The sequence below is a fragment of the Melanerpes formicivorus genome, unplaced genomic scaffold, assembly GCF_026170545.1.
Source record: "Melanerpes formicivorus ecotype bairdi unplaced genomic scaffold, bMelFor1.0.p_v2 SCAF_10, whole genome shotgun sequence".
NCBI lineage: Eukaryota > Metazoa > Chordata > Aves > Piciformes > Picidae > Melanerpes > Melanerpes formicivorus.
In genome coordinates this window covers 7,308,151-7,326,960 of record NW_027142362.1, presented here as the reverse complement: position 1 = coordinate 7,326,960, position 18,810 = coordinate 7,308,151, and the positions used below count along the sequence as shown (strand labels likewise).

Genomic DNA, 18,810 nt, shown 5'->3' with positions numbered 1-18,810 from the left:
AATTTAAGCAATCAGCTGCAGATATCTGCGAATTTCTGCAGCACTTTTGGTACAGAAAACTATGATTAGGTTTTTTTTCCTTCCTTACAATTTTGTTGCTGTCAATCCTTTTGGGAATTCCAATGGCCGTGGGATCCCATAGCTTGGATAATGGGAAAGTTAGCTCAATGTGTGAAATGTGAAGTGTATGGATCCATGAAATGCCTGGAGATTACCCCTACTGTCTGTAGGAAACAGTCCTACAGAGAACACACTGGGGCTGGATCATACTGAGAAGGCAGCTCTCCTGACACCAGAATTTGGAAGCCTGTTTATTAGGAGTGGAGCTGGGGCAGGATAATTCTGCAGAGGGTTTATCAGCATGAGATCTCTTGTGCAACTAAGCAAACAGCTGGGCAGTCTGGTTACACAGGGTTCCAAAGTACACTTATCTGGCAAACAGTTTTTTGAGTAAAACAGTAAAATGAATTTCAGTGGCATGCAGAATGTGATGCACAAACATTATGTGGGGAAAAAAAACACCATTGATTGGAGGCCATGGATTTTAGGAAGGAGGCAGGAATGGTTTGTTTCTATATTTTGGGTTGTTACTACAAATGTTTGTGGGGTTTTGTTTGGTTGTTGTTTTTTTCCCCCTGTATGCTAATGGCAGCACTGTGTGTGTAATCAGGTGTCTAGAGACAAAACAGAGTCACCCTCCCTCTGTTCAGCAGGCTCTTGTGTCTTCCTGGCACTTGCATCTTCTCAATTAGGACAGGATGATGGGTACATGGATTGGTTATGAGGCCACAAAACATCATTTGGATAGAATCAAAAAGTATGGGGGTAGGGAGGAGTTCTGACACTTCTTTCTTGTTGACTCTGAAACCCACCTTATAGTCAACAAAGGAGTGCCATCTACCTGAGCTACCCAGACCTCCTTTTTCCACCTGAAAAATTTGTTTGAAATTGGAGGACACGGATGATTTTTTTTTTTTTAGTATCTGGAAATCCTGGAAATGCAGCACCTTATGTAGCTGGTTTGCTCAGGCAGTTTGGTGTGGCCCAGACACCCATCTTGCTGGGATTGCTCTGCTCAGCGCATCTGGATGTGCTACTCCCCAGGATGTCCTCGTTACAATGCTGCAGCCCAGGCCTACCAGCCTGAGTGCACACAGATGCTAGGTCTCAAATTTCCACATCCCAGAAAGCTGGCAGAAAGGATGTGTCAGCAGTGCTAAAATATGGCTGAGAGCTGCCTGCATCCACCAGCAGCTGTGTGCTGGCATCCCCTCGCTCGGCAGGGGCGTGATGAGTTTTTCATTAATATTAGCTCTCTGCAAGGAGCAGATGGTGCCAAAATCTTGCACCTCAGAGCCAGAATTACAGTTTGGAGTCAGCTGGATCATTTCCATTAGCTCTAGGCTCTCACAGACCCCTTCTAGTCTTCATTTACCTTTGTAAGTAGGGCGAATGCCAGCTCAATGAATAGATGTGTTAAACATGAAGAACGTGCTGAAGGATTGTTCTGGGTATCAGTGCTGTCTAATGAAGGAGTGCCATGTCTCCAGCCTCTTTTCCTCGTGACATATATTGTTTTCACTGATAAAATCTGTAGATTTGAGAAAGCTGGCTCTCAAGCCACCTGAAGAAAGCCATAAGGCAGCAGCAGCAGAGACTGCCTAAAGGCTGGATGGCAGGAAAGGCCTTACATAACTGCTGCCTGGATGGTGAGACTCTTGAGAAGGAAGAGCTAGCAGAGAGGCAGCCTGGGATGAATGGATTTAGATCAGTATTCTGTACTTGTGTTTCTGTGTATTGGATTGGTGAATGTTGCAGCATTACATAGAAGTGTTAGGTTAATGGCTGGACTCAATGATCTTAAAGGTTTAAGTGATTCTGTGTTTCAAAGTGATTCTATGTTATCAATACCAAGACGATAGGAACATTTTTAATGCTGTAAAGGACAGTGATAAAATGAAGATGTCTAAATGAAGATCAAGATGGTCTAGTCATGGGGTCTGTGTTGATAGGTTGGACTCAATGATCCTCGAGGTCCTTTCCAACCTAAGTTATACTGTGATACTGTGAAGATACTGTGGTAGACCAGTAAGATGTAATCCAAACAGGTAGTACAGAGATGGAAAAGAGAAATCGGAGGAACTTGCTACAAACTACTCAAAGATTGCTTAACCAGAAATAACTTAAGGCTGCAATGGTGTGGTAGGCTTCTGTAGGCTGATGGGTGGTGTGGTAGGCTTCTGTAGGCTGATGGGTGGTGTGGTAGGCTTCCATAGACTGATTCAATCCACATTCTTTGCTTCAGCTCACCAGGAGTGTGTTCAGACAGGTGACTGAAGATGCAGGGTGTGTAGCTTGTACCAAGTGGAATTCTGAGTGTTTGGCTTAAGCACAGCAATGTGTCATTTGCTTCCCAGTGCAATCTAATCTGCTTTAAACCACAGATGGGTCATCTCAATGCTATAGAGTTATAGACTTTAAATATCCTGTTCATGGCAAAATAATTTCCCTCCAGGACAAAGGGTATCTCACATTCATTTGTCTAACTGTTTTGACTCTGGTATACAAGATGTGCATACAGAAGCCCGTGGGAACATTGCTTTCAGCTTGGCAGAGGCTACAAGCAGTGCTGATGGGGATCACTGCTCTTGCTGCACTGTAAATTTGGACAAGCTGGCTTTTAAAGTGGATGCTTATGAAAGGTTTTAAATCTTGTTTTCTGTCCCTTCATGGCTTTGTGCTGTGGTTTGTTTTTTTTTCCTTTGTGATCCAGTTGGTTTGATGCAAATGCAGCAAAACCATCCAGGAATACAAAAAATTACCATGAAGTAACTTTCTGAGCCCTTAAAAAGGACTCTCTAAGACTTCAGCTCGGTATAAAAGGGTCTCATGGCAGCATTTTTATTTATTTTATTTTTAAAAAGAACTTGTTGGTGATTGCTGTGCCTGGATCTAACTGAGGGTTATTTATTCCTTCCCCTAACAACTGGCAATTAAACACAAAAGGTGAAATTGCGTCCCACTGGAATGAAGGGCGAAACTCCCACTGTCTTTGGTAGGACCAGAAATTCCCTCTGAGTGGTGTTCCAAGCTGTGTTTTGTGGTAGCAAAGAGCTTTTATTAAGCTCACAGGTCTAGCTGTTCATGTGATGTGTCAGAGTGGTCTTTGTGGCCCTGCTGGCTGCTTTCTGGCTATTTTTAAGGGCATATATAGCTAATTATAAAAGGGGAATAGGTGGCTGTGTGTGTGTGTGTTTCTTTCAGGCAATAGATGTAAAGATGGCCTCCAGGTACCAGCCTGTGCCTGTAAGGTGGAAGGAAATCTCTCTCTTGTAAAAGAGGGAAGTCTCATCTCAGCCTTTGTTCCCTTTCTCTGGATCAAAGGCTTAGAGTCATAGGCACCAAGTATCTGCTCCAGCCTTAGTCACACTCGAGCAGTCTCCTACAAAAGGACTACATGCTGTGGAAGGGACTGGTGCTGGTGCAGTTCAGTATTCAGTATCACTAAGGTTGGAAGATTGTGGCTGGTGTGAAGGACTCACATTGGAGAAGTTTGTGGAATACTGCTTCCCATGGGAAGGGCCCAGTGCTGGAGCAGGGAAGGAGTGTGAGGAGTCCTCCTTTTGAGAAGGAAGGTGCAGCAGAAGCAATGTGTGGTGAAATAACTGCAACCTCTGTTCCTTGTTCCCCTGCACCACTGGGAGGTAGAAGGTAGAGAAAATTGGAAGTGAAGCTGAGCCCAGGAAGAAATGAGTGGTGGGGAAAAGGTGCTTTTAAGAGCCAGTTTTATTTCTCACAACCCTGCTCTGATTTGACTGGTAGTAAATGTAACGCATTTTGCTCCAAAATGAGTCTGTTTTCCCCGCGATGGTAACTGGTGAGTTATCTCCCTGTCCTTATCTCAATCCATGAGCCTTTTGTTGTGTTTCCTCTCCCCTGTCAAGCTGAGGAGGGGAGTGATGAAGCAGTTTGATGGGCGCCTGGCATCCAGCCAGGGTCAACTTGCCACAATGCAGGAACAGTTTTTCATTAAGTGTCATATTTAAACCATGCAGGATGGTTGTACACAGCAGAAAAGCGTGGGTTTGTGATGTAGTCAAGGGAGTGAAAGAGTGGAAAGAAAAAATAATCTCTTTTTATCTAGCAAGGCTTGACATATGCATGCACTTCAGGTTTTGTTAATAATGTTCTTAATTTGCAGGGTGACATAGGAGGGCAGTATTAGTTACTGTAAAGCAGTATTTATGATGCTATCAGGAGCAGGGCTGCAGTATAGTTTTCACCACAGAGTAGAACTCAGATTACTGGGGATTTAACATTAAAGTTCAATAACAATAATTCAGGGTGTAATATGGATGGCTAGAATGATAGTTTTCCCTCTCTCTTTCAGCAGGGTATAAATGTGTTTGATCATTAAGCCTTGCTGCCCTGTTCCCCCTTCAGTTAATAAATATGCATGTATGTGCACATTGGCTTTAGAGGTGTGACAAGATTCATATCGGGAAAGCATCCAGCCCAGCTGTCAAAGATACTATCTTTATATGGCCATAAAAGTAATGGAAGAAATAATATCAAGATATCTAAGTATTTTAATACACTTTGGCAAAAAAAGAGACAAGGGGACTGAGAAAAAGTGTGTTTACTTTTTGGTCTCTGACTTCTAACTTCTGGTTCACAGTGAGCTGCAAAGGCCAAACTAATACCGATTCTAAAAGTTTTCCCAAGTGAATTTATTGCTCATGATATGTGCTCAATTAACAGCCCCAGAGACTGAAGTCTTTTAATTTGGGTGAATTTCAGGATTCCCACACAAAGCCTGATTGTTTCCATTTTGGGGATGGGACTCTCTCTTTGTCTCTCGTACAGTTGCAGGCATGCCGTTGGTGGTCACTAAATAATCATAAATAACGATGAAGTCAGAGCAATGTGGTGTACACAGCTGTCCTGGATAGGGCCTGGAGGATGAGACCCACCCTGTGCTGTGTCCCAGTGCTGCTCTCCTATACATGCTGCCCATGGACTGCAGGAGCAGCTGCTGGCCTCCGCATGACTCTGCAGGGCTTTATGGGGTGCTCCAGCCTGCTTGCTTTCTTTTCTCTGACAGCATTCAGCATCTCCAAGGGGTTGCTTTCTGCCTGCTGCTGAGAGCAATTTTTAATTGTCTCTTCTGGGGTCAGGCTGCTCATTCTGTACCTGAAGATGAATGTTGCTTGAGCCAAAACACCTAGGGTTGTTGCATTGTTCCCATGAGTGTGAGGAGCAAACCAGCTTGCTGTAGGAAAGCATTGACCTTTGGTAGTGCTGCCACCACAGGTAGTTGTGCATGTACTTGATGGGAATTAACAACGAAGGAACTGGAAGCTTAAGGGAAGCTTTCTTGAAGTCAGTATCAAGTAATAAATTGAGGCTGTTATCAGTTACAAAAGTTTCCCATCCAGCTTCCTCTCAGGCTTAAGCATCAACCCAGGGCTTGCTTGGTTGGTGAGCCAGGGTAAGAACACCAGGGGATACTCTGCTCGTGTGAGGTATCATCCCAAATGTTGATTCCTTTTGTCATCACAGGAGCAAAAGATGGTAGGATCTTGATGGATACACACATCTTGCGGGTTTGGTGTGCAAAGTCTTCTCCTTTTCTCCATCCACTAAATCCACTGGATGTAATCAGTGAGTAGAGCTACAGGATTGGAGTGCCCCAGATAGGAGATATATTTGGACTTATTTGTGTGACTTTGCTGCTAAGGATGATCTTAAGGACATTGCTTATGCTAGAAATAAGAATGTGACAAAAATGACCAATATAGGATAAAAATTATGCATGCTAAAATTGGGATGTGGGAGAACTCTGAGGAAGCTGAGCCAGGATTTTTCCCTTTGGAGACAGGGAAATGTCTCTGTAATAAGCTACCCTTCATACCAGGCAAAAACCTCATTCTTTGCTACTGTTATCAAATTGACTTGGAGTATCACTGTGGATGCATCTAGCAGTTTCCAGCTGCATTTACCTGAGCTAGACATTGCATATTTGAGTCCTTTGTAAACATAAGCTGAAATTACAATCCTTTTCCAGGAGGCTTACAATGTAGTATAAACAATTTAGCTGAAGTATTTATTAATAATCTCTGAAACTCTGTAAAGATTATTTCCTTGCCTGTAGTTAGAAAAAGCCACAGTCCCTGCCTCTGCCTCCACAGGAACAATCTGTTGCTAGCTCCCAGGCACTTCTGAAGGGAAGGCAAAGAGCTATTCCTTACAGCATTCAGGATCCAGCATGTCCCTGTAAGCCACACAGTGATTTCTGGTAGTTGTTGGCGTCTGGCTATTTACCAATGGCCAGGAAACCAGACATTAAACTTTCAAGTCTATTAGCAGGACTTGGGCTCATGAGCTGAACTGATGGATGCTGCTGCATTATCAGACTTGGCATACTTCAGATGAAGTAAGGGAGGAGGTTTCTTGACTCTCTTAAATTACATCTCCACCTGCAAAGGAATGCCCTGTTTCTCTTTTGTTGGTGAAAGTTTGGAATTTGTTTTCTCATTTTCTCCCCTCTCTGTTCCTCCAACCTCCCATCCATTGCCCTGCTAACTCAGCATACTTTCTATTAACAGTAAAAGAACTCAGCATACTTACTATTAACAGGGAAAGATTGGATCTGTCTCTGATGTTAACCCAGTCTGTCTCTTTGGCCCTGTGGGAATGAAAATGATCCAATGCCATTACAAAAGAGACCACGAAGACTCCTAATGTCATCCTGTTCAGAGTAAGACATAGCAAGACAAGCTTTAATATTCAGGACTTTGAATAAGCTGTAGCAAGAGCCAATTTCTTGCTTGTATACTTGTTGCCTTGCCAAAGGCTCTTTGGCTCTCCAGCAGCGATGCACAATAGTAGAAATGAGTAGAGCGAAATACCAGATCCAGCTCTGATCAAACTCTGGAGGAGTTTTTATTTAGGTTTGAACTTTCTCACACCCATTTCTATGCAACAGTTGCTAGTGCTTGGTGGCTTGCCACAGCATAAATGTCATATACTGAAATGTGTGTAGCTTTAGAAGGGTACCTGTGGAAAAAAAAAGAAAAGCCTTTCCAGTTGTAATGCTTTAATAGGTCTGTTTCCACTCTGGCTTCCCTCACCCATCCTTTCTGCCTTTTAGCATCTGCATGTGAATATAATAAAGAGCAGATTGAAGCTGGTCATTTAGAGAAGGAAGAGCACTGGCTGTGTAATTGAGATGTTACTGCCTGCCTCGATGGCACATATTAGCCGAATAAAACATGCAGTCAATAAAGTGAACCGAAACAATAAAGCTCAGCCCTTTGGTTCTCTGTTATAGGGTGTTATGCAACACAGGAACCTGCAGTCATAAAACTGAGAATGAGGGAAACCTTACACTTTCAAGAACAAAGGCACCCAAGCATTGAGTTGGAAACAGAATTAAACTTCCATTCTCTTTGCACCTGGAAGCAGTTAGTTTTAAAAGCCATACCATTTTATACTGTTCTCTTCCAATTTAAACAGGGCCTTCATGTGTTCTTGTTAGATGCTTATACAGAAACATGGTTTTAATTAAGGCGTGCATTGATCCAAGTCCAAAAGATACACTTACTGCAGATGATAAATTCATTAGCCACAGGCATAAAAAAACTTGTGTTCTTCTTGAGACAATTCCAGCCTTGGGAACAGCGTTCTGCATCCTTCCTAAGTGCCTTGCATGGCATACAGCGCTGTTTTACATGGCATCAATCAGATCTGCTGTGTCCTTAAGCTGTTTGGCATAGTTAGTTTTGAGAAATAAAGACAAGCTGAAGGAGGAAAATGAAGCTGTAGAAGCATGGGAGGGGACAGATGTTTTCAGCTGTCAGATTTCACTAGCGTTTATCAGTAATTTATGGGTGATCGTTACGGAGAATAAATCCTAATGAATAATTTACTGAACTATATGAGCTTCAGTAAATTGCCCAGACACAGTAGCAAGCTTCATGAATGTCTTTGTAGGTATTTATAGTTTACAGATATTTTTCCAATGTTTCCTGGGGTGTTAATGAGTCGACCTCTCAGGGACATGGTGTATTTCTCATCAGATGGGCATAACTTACTCTTTTTGCCTCCAAGTTGAGAAATGTGCAACATTTTTCACACTTCTTAGTTTGTTAAAATCAACCAAAATATCCTCCTGTGTGTACTGAAACTTCTGGGGGCACATGGAAAGCATAATTTTCCCCCCTCCCCCCCCACCCCCAAGATTTCTTTTTAAGAATTCAATGACATGCCATTTACTAAACATTACAGAGGGATTTTATAGACGAAGTAATGATTGTTCATGAATTTAGGTGCCAGCGCACAGATTTGCTGTGGTGAACCACAGTATTTCTTCCTTGGATTGAAGCACAGCCTTACTCAACATTCCCCAGTAAAATAAGCATTCTGAAAGCACTGGACTAACAGTATCATGCAGTTACCATTTGGAGCACTGAATTTTCAGACCCTTTCCCTCCGTTTTCTCACCGGTGAGGAATGTTTGAGGATTGTAATACCAGCATGTCTCCTATTACAAAGTTAAACTCCAGAAACATTTAACAAGGTGAAAGCTCTAAAACTAGCCCATTTTCTCCAGCCCACACACCACACACCTGCGGGAGTGTGGCCACGTACAGTGTGCACCACACTTTCTTTCCTCATTACAAATCACAACACTCTAACCCTGCACACAAAACCAAGCACTGCCTATTTTCATTAAGTCAGGAGGCCTATCAGTTCCAGATGTAAACCATTGCCCTTAGCCTTCTCTAAGCTGGAAAGGGTATTTGCCTGTACCTGCATCTGGCTTTTAGCATGTGATCTTTCTCCCTGGCCTGCCTATTGCATGGTGCACTCTGAAGGTTTGCTGCTTCCGTTGTGCAGCTGCTGCACAGTAAATGTTTGCCTGCACGTGAGGAGTTCAGCTAGTTCAAAGTTTTTAACTTTCTCCAATGTGCTTTGAAGAGCTTTCATCGATATGTGCTCATTTTCCACACTTTAAGTGTACCACCTGACTTGTGATTGCTAAACTTGGGGCTGCAAACCCCTAATTGCCAATGACGACTTTCAAGAGGTGAATGAAAGTTAGAGCAAGCCTAAAAATGAGCAAGGTTATTATTATCTGATACAGGGCCTTCATTACAGCTAGAAAAACTTCACATGGTCACAAACAGAGAAGGGTAGAGAACCACTGGCTCAGACATTTTGCTTTCAAAATAAGGATCAGCTTAATCCTGAACCACTTCTGGGTGTCTATGTTTCTATATTAGTTCCTAGGAACAATGTGTTTTACTGATGGCTTCTTTGTGGACAGAGACCGTTTCCCAGGCAGCTGAAACAGTTTGTGGTACAGGTGCTAAGTCTGTAGAGTAACTACAGCACTGACCTCGCCACTGCATGCACTGATGGGTTTGGTCACAGTTTAAAAGGGCTTTTTAAACATGGATGTGATGGAAGGAGTGGATCCTTTACTCAGTTAAATGTGTGTGGATTTGAATAACCTACTGGCTGCCAGTTAGGAGTGGTAAAGGGGCCATAGAAGCTGATTTTAGCTGTAGTCCTTCTAGCACAAGAGGAAGACAGAATGCTGGTCTTGTGGAATAGGCACTGGATGTGACTTGGCAGGCCTTGGAAAAAATTGCTAACTGCTGCTACTCTACTAAGCAGCAGTGCACAACATCTCGATGCCACTACCCACACATTACACTTTGCTGATCTGCACAACAGGAACAATTTATTTTGATCCTAAGGTTAGAAAAAGGGAGTAAAATTGGAATACATGGAAACCTCCATCAGCAGCTGGTCTTGGGCATGAACTTTACAGAAGTTTTTCGGGGCAGTGATTGCTGCTTTGCTGTGTGTTGGTGTCGCTGGCACTGAGGGGTAGGAATCTGCGCCGTGGACAAAGACAAATGACTGCTAAATTGCCTTCACTGCTACTAGCTTTGTGATGTATCTGAGTACATAAGTGTTCACAAGAAATTATTCACATCCCATCTTTGCTTTCTTTGTTTTGGTCAGCACTTAACCGAGACAGTGAGGACTGTAAACAACCACAGGGAGTGAAATTGTCACTGTGTTACTGGCAGGCTTCGAAGTGAAAGGGCCATGTAAAAATTGTTTTCTCTGTGTATTTTTTTCCCCTCTAAGAACAAGGCAAAGGTCAGGTTGAAAATGTTACCTATTTGTGTTGGAAGCATGACAAAAATTAGAGAATTAGAGACAGCTGAATCACATGATTTTTTAGGTACAGACCCAGAGTATGTGTTTTACTGCTTGGACTGCTGCCTTTGCAGCTGAGAAATCCTTTAATTTATTTATTTCTTTTTAAAAGGGATTATTAATCTGGCACGCTGAAGTAGAAGGAAGAGAGGGAAAATATTGGTTTTTCTTTTTTCTTTCCTATATAGATAGTTTGGAGATAGTTAGCTACAAATATTTCCAGTGAAAGCTTTTGTTGTGTCGCTTTGGGTCATGTAAAAAGTGAGGATTTGATTGTATTTTCCAGCTTGTCTGTCTCCAGTGGACCTAAGATGCAGGGAGTACAGAAAAAGCCTCTGCTGAAAATTTGCTTGTATGCCACTGCTACACTGACTGTGAGTAAATCAAAATAAACATTCTCTGTACAGTACATGATATGATTGCTTTCAAAGCTGGAGTGTGGTGCTTGCAAGAGGGCTTATTTTATCTGTTTTCTCCAGCTTGCATGGCTTGCAGTGAGAACAGGAATGTTGTTAGCCATATCTAAGATGAGACACAGGTTTCTTATGAGAGATAACAGAGGTAACATTTTCCACTGTGTTACTGTAATACAGTAAATGGGAAAACCCTGGCTGGCTGTTGCTGAACATTCCCACCCAATGGTGCCCATGAGCAGTGGCATCAAAAATAACCATTTGGGAAACAATAAGATGAGAAGGAGATTGATGATGATGAAGTTGTCTTGGGAGTGAATTCCGTCTGCACGGTGCTCTTAAAGAGCTGTTGACTAGGTCCAGTGCATTAGCATGTTAAAATGCCTAGGAGAGGGCTATTAGGAAGCTGGCTTCATCAACCATATAAAGGTTGGGAGGGCCCAAGTGCACAGCTGGTGTGGGATGCCGTTGCTCAGAAATATTCATGCTACTTTTGAGCAACAAGGCAGCCTCTAGTTTGAATATGAATGAGTGAAGTCAACTGCCCCTTAATTTATACACATTGCCAGAGACTGTCCCAGGGTTTGGAATTAAATACTTCAGCACAAATCTCTTTAAACCTCTCCTAAATAAGAAATTATGCTAAAGCTCTTTAGTAAGGAGGGTCTCCCCCCTGTTGAAATAAAAATCAATTATGTTTGCTCTGCTGTGAACAATGTCACTCCGCAGCCATGCTTTCTAATTGGGTAATGCCTTAATGACCTGCTGGGAGGCTATGATGCATTGCTTTGGACCCTCTCTGCAGGCTTTTAGACTACCAGTCAGATGTCAATGAAGCTTGACTCAACAGGGGTTCTTTTGCTGAAATTCCATTATTCTTCGGGGTTTATGCACTAAAATGATCACGAAATAAAACCTTCACACCAAGCAGAGTTAAATAGAATTATGGATGCTTTACTTCATTGTTAGACTCTCAGATTGTCATGGGATTAAAATGAAGTTCTTTTTTTTTTTTTTTTTTGAGTTGTTAAATTTGATGAAAACCTTCTCAGGTTTGGATTTTTTTCCCCCCCCTGTTAAATATCATTGAAAGAAACAACTTTAAAGGTCCTTTTTATTTTAAGGAGGTGCATATGTATTTTACACGAGTTTTATCTATTACTATTTCTTTTAAACCATGAAACAAATGCTTGGACAAGTCTTATTCAGAGTCAGGGAGTGATAACTGTGAGGTCTTTTATTTCACTTAATAGCTTTGTCGAATCATTCTGATCTTCTATCAGAACTGAGATGAATAGGATAAAAATCCTACGTTTGCTTTAGATTTTCTTCCTAATGTCCAATAGAGAACCATAAAGTGGAATTCTAAAAGCTCTTGTTAGCTGCTTTACAAAGCTGCTGCCTGAAGAGGGGAGTTGCTAGTTCTAGAAAACATCTTTTCCAGAGCAGGAAGGACCATCATTTCCTTCCCATGGAGAAGGTGCTTTCCATGATGAGACAGAGGATCTGTAACTATAAGGCAGGTAAATGAAGCTGGATAAAGCACCTTTCCTATTTAATACATACGTATCCACAGAGAGACAGAGAGATATTTTTATAGCAGTCTCAATAAGGGGTTTATAACAATTTAAACACAATAATTCTGTTGTTCAAGAACAGATCAGGAGTTACCTGGGCAACTGCATGCCGTGACTTGTTGGGTGCTGCCTCTGGAACACACGTCACCTTCTTAACTTGGCTGGCTGATAGGAGAATTTCCAAATGAGCAGGGAAGTCAGCCCCAACACTGCAATAAACCAGCACCCTTCCCTCAAGTGTATAAAGGTGAGTTAAGTTGCCCAGGGAGGTGGTTGAGGCCCCTTCCCTGGAGATATTCAAGGTAAGGCTCGATGAGGACCTGGGCAACCTGATCTAGTTGGGGATGTCCCTACTGACTGCAGGGAGGTTGGACTGGATCAGCTTTGGGGGTCCCTTCTGGCCTGGACCATTCTATGTACAAAGATACAATTGCAAACAATTGAAAAGACTGATTAAGTGAAAAGTTTATTTACTTTTCCAGGTCCACATGTTCTGGAAAATGTCCTAATTTTTAAGTTATAAACCTCTGGTTTTAAATTAAGGGCAGAACTGGTATTATTTAGGATTAAAGTCAGTGAGACGTTAATTGTTTGTAAGAACCCTCCCAGTGCAGAAAGGTGAGAGATTTTCTGCAGATGCTTCATATTCAGTGATCCAGCTCTTTCCATGGCCTCTTCTCCTAATGCCACCACCTTTGCTTTTAACAAGTTTTGGTGCTAACCTCTGGACAAGTGCCTAGCACATAGGTACCCTTTGTCATTTGCCACCTAGCAGTAGTAATGCACAGAGTCATCTCATCTTGCTGACTACCTGTCACACAGAGAAAAATGAATTGATGTTTCCTTTCACACATGAAGGAGGCTGACACAATTGTTTGTGTAAAACTTTGGGGAGCTGCAGCAAACTTGGGATGCCAACCATCCAATCTATCTTCCATCAGGACTTAGGGGTTTATTTATTTATTTTCCTGTTTAGAATAGTTTCATCAGTGTCTGTGTCTCTTCAGTTAGAAACTAGGTCATGACAGGTAGTGCTAACTACAGTTTTTCTGTGTCTGCCAGCCTGTTTTCCCTTCTGTGTTTTGTTATTTAAGCAGTCTGCCTAAATGCACTATGTACTAACTGGTCTCCAGCAACAACCCCGCGCAGTGCTACAGGCTGGGGTCAGAGTGGCTGGAGAGTGGCCAGGCAGAGAGGGACCTGGGGGTGCTGGTTGATGGTAGGCTGAACATGAGCCTGCAGTGTGCCAAGGCAGCCAGGAGGGCCAATGGCATCCTGGCTTGCATCAGGAACAGTATGGCCAGCAGGAACAGGGAGGTCATTCTGCCTCTGTACACTGCACTGGTTAGGCCACACCTTGAGTACTGTGTCCAGTTCTGGGCCCCTCAGTTTAGGAAGGAGGTTGACTTGCTGGAGTGTGACCAGAGAAGGGCAACAAAGCTGGTGAGGGGCTTGGAACACAAGCCCTATGAGGAGAGACTGAGGGAGCTGGGGTTGCTTAGCCTGGAGAGGAGGAGACTCAGGGGTGACCTTATTGCTCTCTACAACTACTTTAAGGGAGGTTGTAGCCAGGCAGAGGCTGGTCTCTTCTCCCAGGCACCCAGTACCAGAACAAGAGGACACAGTCTCAGGCTGTGCCAGGGGAGGTTTAGGCTGGAGGTCAGGAGGAGGTTTTACACAGAGAGAGAGAGATTGTCCATTGGAATGGGCTGCCCAGGGAGTTGGAGGTGTTCAGGAGGAGACTTGATAGAGTGCTTGGTGCCATGGTTCAGTTGATTAGGTGGCATTGGATGATAGGTTGGACACAATGATCTTGAAGGTCTCTTCCAACCTGGTTTATTCTATACCATTCTATACCCACCGCAATTACCACTGACTGCACAGGGTTCTCCACACAAAGCACCCAACCTCCAGATCTGGTCTGGCTTTGTGCACAACGAGAATAAGCTTTGAAATCTCAGAAGTTTGCAGTTTCTTAATATGAAAAGCCTGTAACCCTTGAATAATATTGCACTCCATCAAGAACAAAGCATATTTGGAATAACTGGAGTTTAGTATTGATCAATTACTGAAAGTGAGAGCATGAGCTGGATATCTGGAATGCTACAGGCTCTGGTTTGGGGAATTTAAAGAGGCTTGTTATGGAGTCAGCCCTCATGTTTAATCTGCAAATGCTATAAAGCTGTTCTGTTTTAAAACACAATGCCCCCAGCCCTATCGTGCAGGAACCATCCTCTGCACATAGAATTCTAATCAGTAAAGTAAATAAACTTGAATCTGGGATCCTCTGAAGAGCACTTGCTCATGTTTTCATAAACACTTAGGAAATGACCCAGGTTTCTGGTAACTCATATTAAAGCCTTATCTGAAGTACTCATTCCAGCTGTTCCAAACCAGAATTTCTTCCAGTAGGCACTTGGAGAATTACAGGACTCTGGCTGGTGACATGACACTGTAAAGGCTTTTGGCACCCAAATGCCAGGCTGCAAAGCTCATTATTTTTACTTTATTCCTAATCCTTCTGAAGGTAACTTTTCTTCTTCCCCCTTCTGCCCCTCCACACACTCCAAATACCGTGGATCTATTTGGTTAATGGACTTAAGCATTTCAATATTTTATAAGGCATGCCAGGAGAAAAGACAAGTTTCTGTTTGAAACATCACAAAGTAATTAACAAAAATCAATGTGTAAATGAGATGAATGCCTGGTGCCAAGATACAGTTTTAATGGTTATAGGATATTAGTAGACCAATGGGCATGCCATTACCCACTCAGAGTGCAGGTCTATCTGTTGCCCAGATAAGGAAAGGTTACATTTCAGTTTGGTGTGCACAGAATTTGATGGGAAGGCAGTGTCTTCCTAACAGGTGAATTAGTGGCATCTGTTTGACAAAGCTGGGCATCACATTTGGAATTGGATCAAATCCCAAAGCAGGGAGATTGTGGCTTCCTTCAATCTTTCTGGGTGCTGTTGTTTCCAGTGCCCAACATTTTCTTTTTATACTGCTCAAGGATTTATATTCTAAACCAGGAAGGCTCTGGGGAAGCCTGCACTAGGGTATGAGATTTGTCCAAGCTTGTCAGAGCTGAATTTCTTAGAAGAGTACTTAAATGTTATCTAGGCCTTGTGCTGTCCTCTTTGCAAGGAGCTGGGTCACCAGGAAGGATTAGGCTCTTGACTTAAGCTGCCTGAAGAGATGCATTTATAATTTAGGCAGCGTTTTAGCTAACTATGGGGCAACTATTTTAAGTTTTCAAAGAAAAAAAGTAATTGCATTTTAATGAGAAAACCTATTACATTCTAACTTAATTTTCAATATTCTCTCTCTATAATTCTTTCTTGAAGTATGGTTAAAAAAACAAAGTGAGAGAGAAACTTGGGCTAAATCCAACCACACATGTAGAAGGTAATAATGGCAACATCATGGCGACAGCAGGGTTGACACTGAAGAAAGCTTTTGCTCACTAAGTCTCCAACAACAGCTAGAATGAGCTTATTTTACACTGATGCATCCATGAGTTACCTCTGCATATCCTTTCTCCTGGTTTAGCTCTGAGAAAGCAAACCAGCAAATTTCTGACAGAACAAATGTTCAGCTGAAAATTTTGGCTGCTACACTGAGAGGTGCAGGGATAAAAGAAGGGCTGTGGATTTTCATCTTTTACTTGGCTTCCACCCCTTTGTTCCACAGTCCCAGTCACTGCAAAAACTACAGGGAAGAGTATCTTCACGTGGCAAGATCAGGTTTTATATATCATAGAAACTGAGGTTTAGGAATTAAGTCAGTAGCAGAAAGGTTTTCAGGACTTGCAAACTCCCTCGATGGCTCAGCTGGCAAAGATTATCTTCCCTACTGCTGCACTCTCTCTTTCTCCCACTGATGTCCAAAGAGTTCCCAGTGGACCATCTATGACCATCAGGATTGCATTACAGCAAGAGTCACTGTGGTGTGTGTCATCATAGCTAGGCTGAAAATTTTGGATACAGTTAAGATGTCTACAATGTCTTGTCCATCTGATCTCAGATGCATGTCACCATCTGAGCTGATAATCTTGCAGACCTGTGCAAACATCTCTAAGGTCTCGCTTTTTGCGCTAGATTTGACTCTGATGCTAATGTTTTGGCCTGGAGCTGGAAGGCAGCTTCTTTTCATCTACACTTTTCTTTGCTTACAAAAATGTTGATATTATTAGAATACGGCTCCAAGTGTTCAGTTAGTGGGTTTGTAATTAATAGTTTACATATGACATCATAGTGCTTTCCAGGCCAAGAAACTGCTGTGTGAGAGCATATGAAAAATTCCAAGCTGAATTCACAGTTACTCTGTTAACTTCTAAGAGGACATTTGTTGAGAAAGGGCCCCTTACCCGGTGGAGTGCTGGCATTTTCTCTCTCTCTCAGACACAGACTTTGGTTTTGCAGCTTCTCTACTGGTGAAACCCTCATTGAAAGCAGTTTGCTGCAAGGTGTCTTTCTATGAAAAGATTACCTACTGTCACCTAAAAATGCCTGGCATGTCCCTGTCTTTGTACTAACACAGGAGATCTTAATTCCTGCCCTGACCAAGAAACCATTGTGAAGAAATGTAAGTTCAATATCTTCATGGGCTTACTGCTGTGTCCTTCCTGTTTTGTTTCCGTTCATCTTGCAAATTGCTCTCTTTTAATTGCTTTTAATTTCAGGAACTCTTTGTGATAGTATTTTCTGGTGTTCGCCATGAGATGCCCTGTGCTATGGCTGCATTAACAAACAGACCAGCACAACAGGAGCAGATTAGCTGACTAAAGAAGTCGACGCTGAGGCAGTGCTTTGGAAAGTTTTCTTCAGAATAAATACAGTCTGGGCAAAATTTCCTCATCCCAATCATGGTATGAAGCTAACCAAAGGAGCAAAGGTTCTAAGCCTTATGTCCCTGTAAGTTGGATAACACCTGATGACAGTTCAGTCCATTCTGAAAGGAATCAAATAGAATTGTTCTCTTGGTCCAAGCAGCATGTGGTGACTATGTTCATGTTTGGGCTTGCTTCATTGCTGCTCTGCTGCTGCTGTAAACCAAAGCTCTCACAAGTAGGCACAGGTCAGCTGGCTCTGATTTCTCATAAAGTCTTCTAAACTTCAGATCTTTGTAAGACATCTGAAACTGAATAGTCAAAACTCTAGTCACTGTGTAGGCCACAGTATATAAAAGTGAAAAGGTTTAGTAGTGTCAGTACCTGGAGTAATTTAATTGCCATTGAAAGGAGCACTGACACACGACTGGGGAGAAGTGTGAGGGGTCCCTGCCCATGGCAGGGGGGTTGGAACTAGATGATCCTTGAGGTCCCTTCCAACCCTAACAATTCTATGATTCCCAAGTAAAGTGGGAAATGAAGAGACTGAAATACTAAACATTTTAGATTAGGAAATACAGGGAATTATTTCAGCCAAAATGTAGAAGTAGGATAACATTTTAACATATCAAAACATTTTCTTTTATAAACAGAAGATGCCTGGGGGGGATTTTATTTTTTTTGATGGGGGGAGGGGGAAGGTGTTGTTTATGTTGGGCTTTTTTTGAGTTTTCTTTCTTTTTTGGCCAGAAACCCTTCTGTTTCAGATAAATTTGTGTCCCTGATTTTATTTTTGTTCCTAAATTTTTGTTCCTGATTTTATTTTTTTTTCCCCTAAACTGCAAAATGAGAACATTGATTTATTCATGTGCTGTTTCTTATGTCTTTAATTAGCTTCAGATGCCAGATCTTAAATTGTGTTCATCTTCACCATGTCAAAACGTTGTGTAGAGCAGTTTTAGTAAAGCAGAGCATTAGCTAAAGAAAAGGAGCAGCGCTCAGAGCATAGGTGCTTCACTCCTGTCCTTGTCAGCCAGAGATTGATAGGTTTTTAAGAAGATTCCTCTGTTCACCTCCTGGTTCTGGCCTCAACCAGGAATTTCAGACACAGGGCAAAGAATGGAGGGGAGCTAAGTGAAAGCAGAGATTGCTGTGGCTTCATCTGAACCAGTTCACCTGCTTACTGGCTACAAGAATCTAGTAGGAAGAGGCCTTGTGGTCATGCACGAGGGGAAAAATGAAACCCAGGGCTCTGCTAAGCAAGCTCGGATGGGTTCAGCTGTGGTGATGTGAAGCACCATCAGCCTCAGCTCTTTGCTTTGTGCTGTTATTTCCTGCCCTTTACAGGCACTCCTTGCATGGCCATGAAGCAGGAGAGACACATGCCTGTTGTCCAGTGTCCAAGTGCAACTCACATTGGCATTTTAAGCTAAGATGTCAATTTTAAGCAGAAAGCTATCTTTATCCCACTGTGTGACTCTGGAGGTGGACACAGGCCAGAACAGGGTTCAACTGCTGTCTGCCTTCTCAGAAGTCTGGCACAGCTCTGATACAGGAAGGCTTAATTCAGGCACATGAATGCATCATTTTTTTTTTTGCCTGCAGTATCTCTTCAATGTATGTATTCTGAAGCAGTGGTTTTGTCATACACCATATAATGGATTGGGATGTTGAACAAGGAGCCCCTCCTACAGTGGTATCTTGAAATCCCTGAGCTGGAATCAAACTAAAAGCAAATTCTCCCTGGTCCT

The 18,810-nt window shown here is 42.5% G+C and overlaps 1 long non-coding RNA gene across 2 annotated transcripts in view; it reads left to right on the top strand.

Annotated features, from left to right (window-relative positions):
- The first annotated feature begins 10,289 nt into the window (after window positions 1-10,289).
- Window positions 10,290-18,810, top strand: part of LOC137443636 (uncharacterized) — a 50,750-nt gene continuing 42,229 nt past the window's right edge. The window contains exons 1-2 of one of the 2 annotated variants that reach the window (XR_010987963.1): window positions 10,290-10,613; window positions 12,312-12,476. This is a non-coding gene — a long non-coding RNA (uncharacterized lncRNA). Of the gene's footprint in view, window positions 10,614-12,306; window positions 12,477-18,810 lie in introns of both variants that reach the window. The other variant, XR_010987964.1, reaches the window with a different exon arrangement.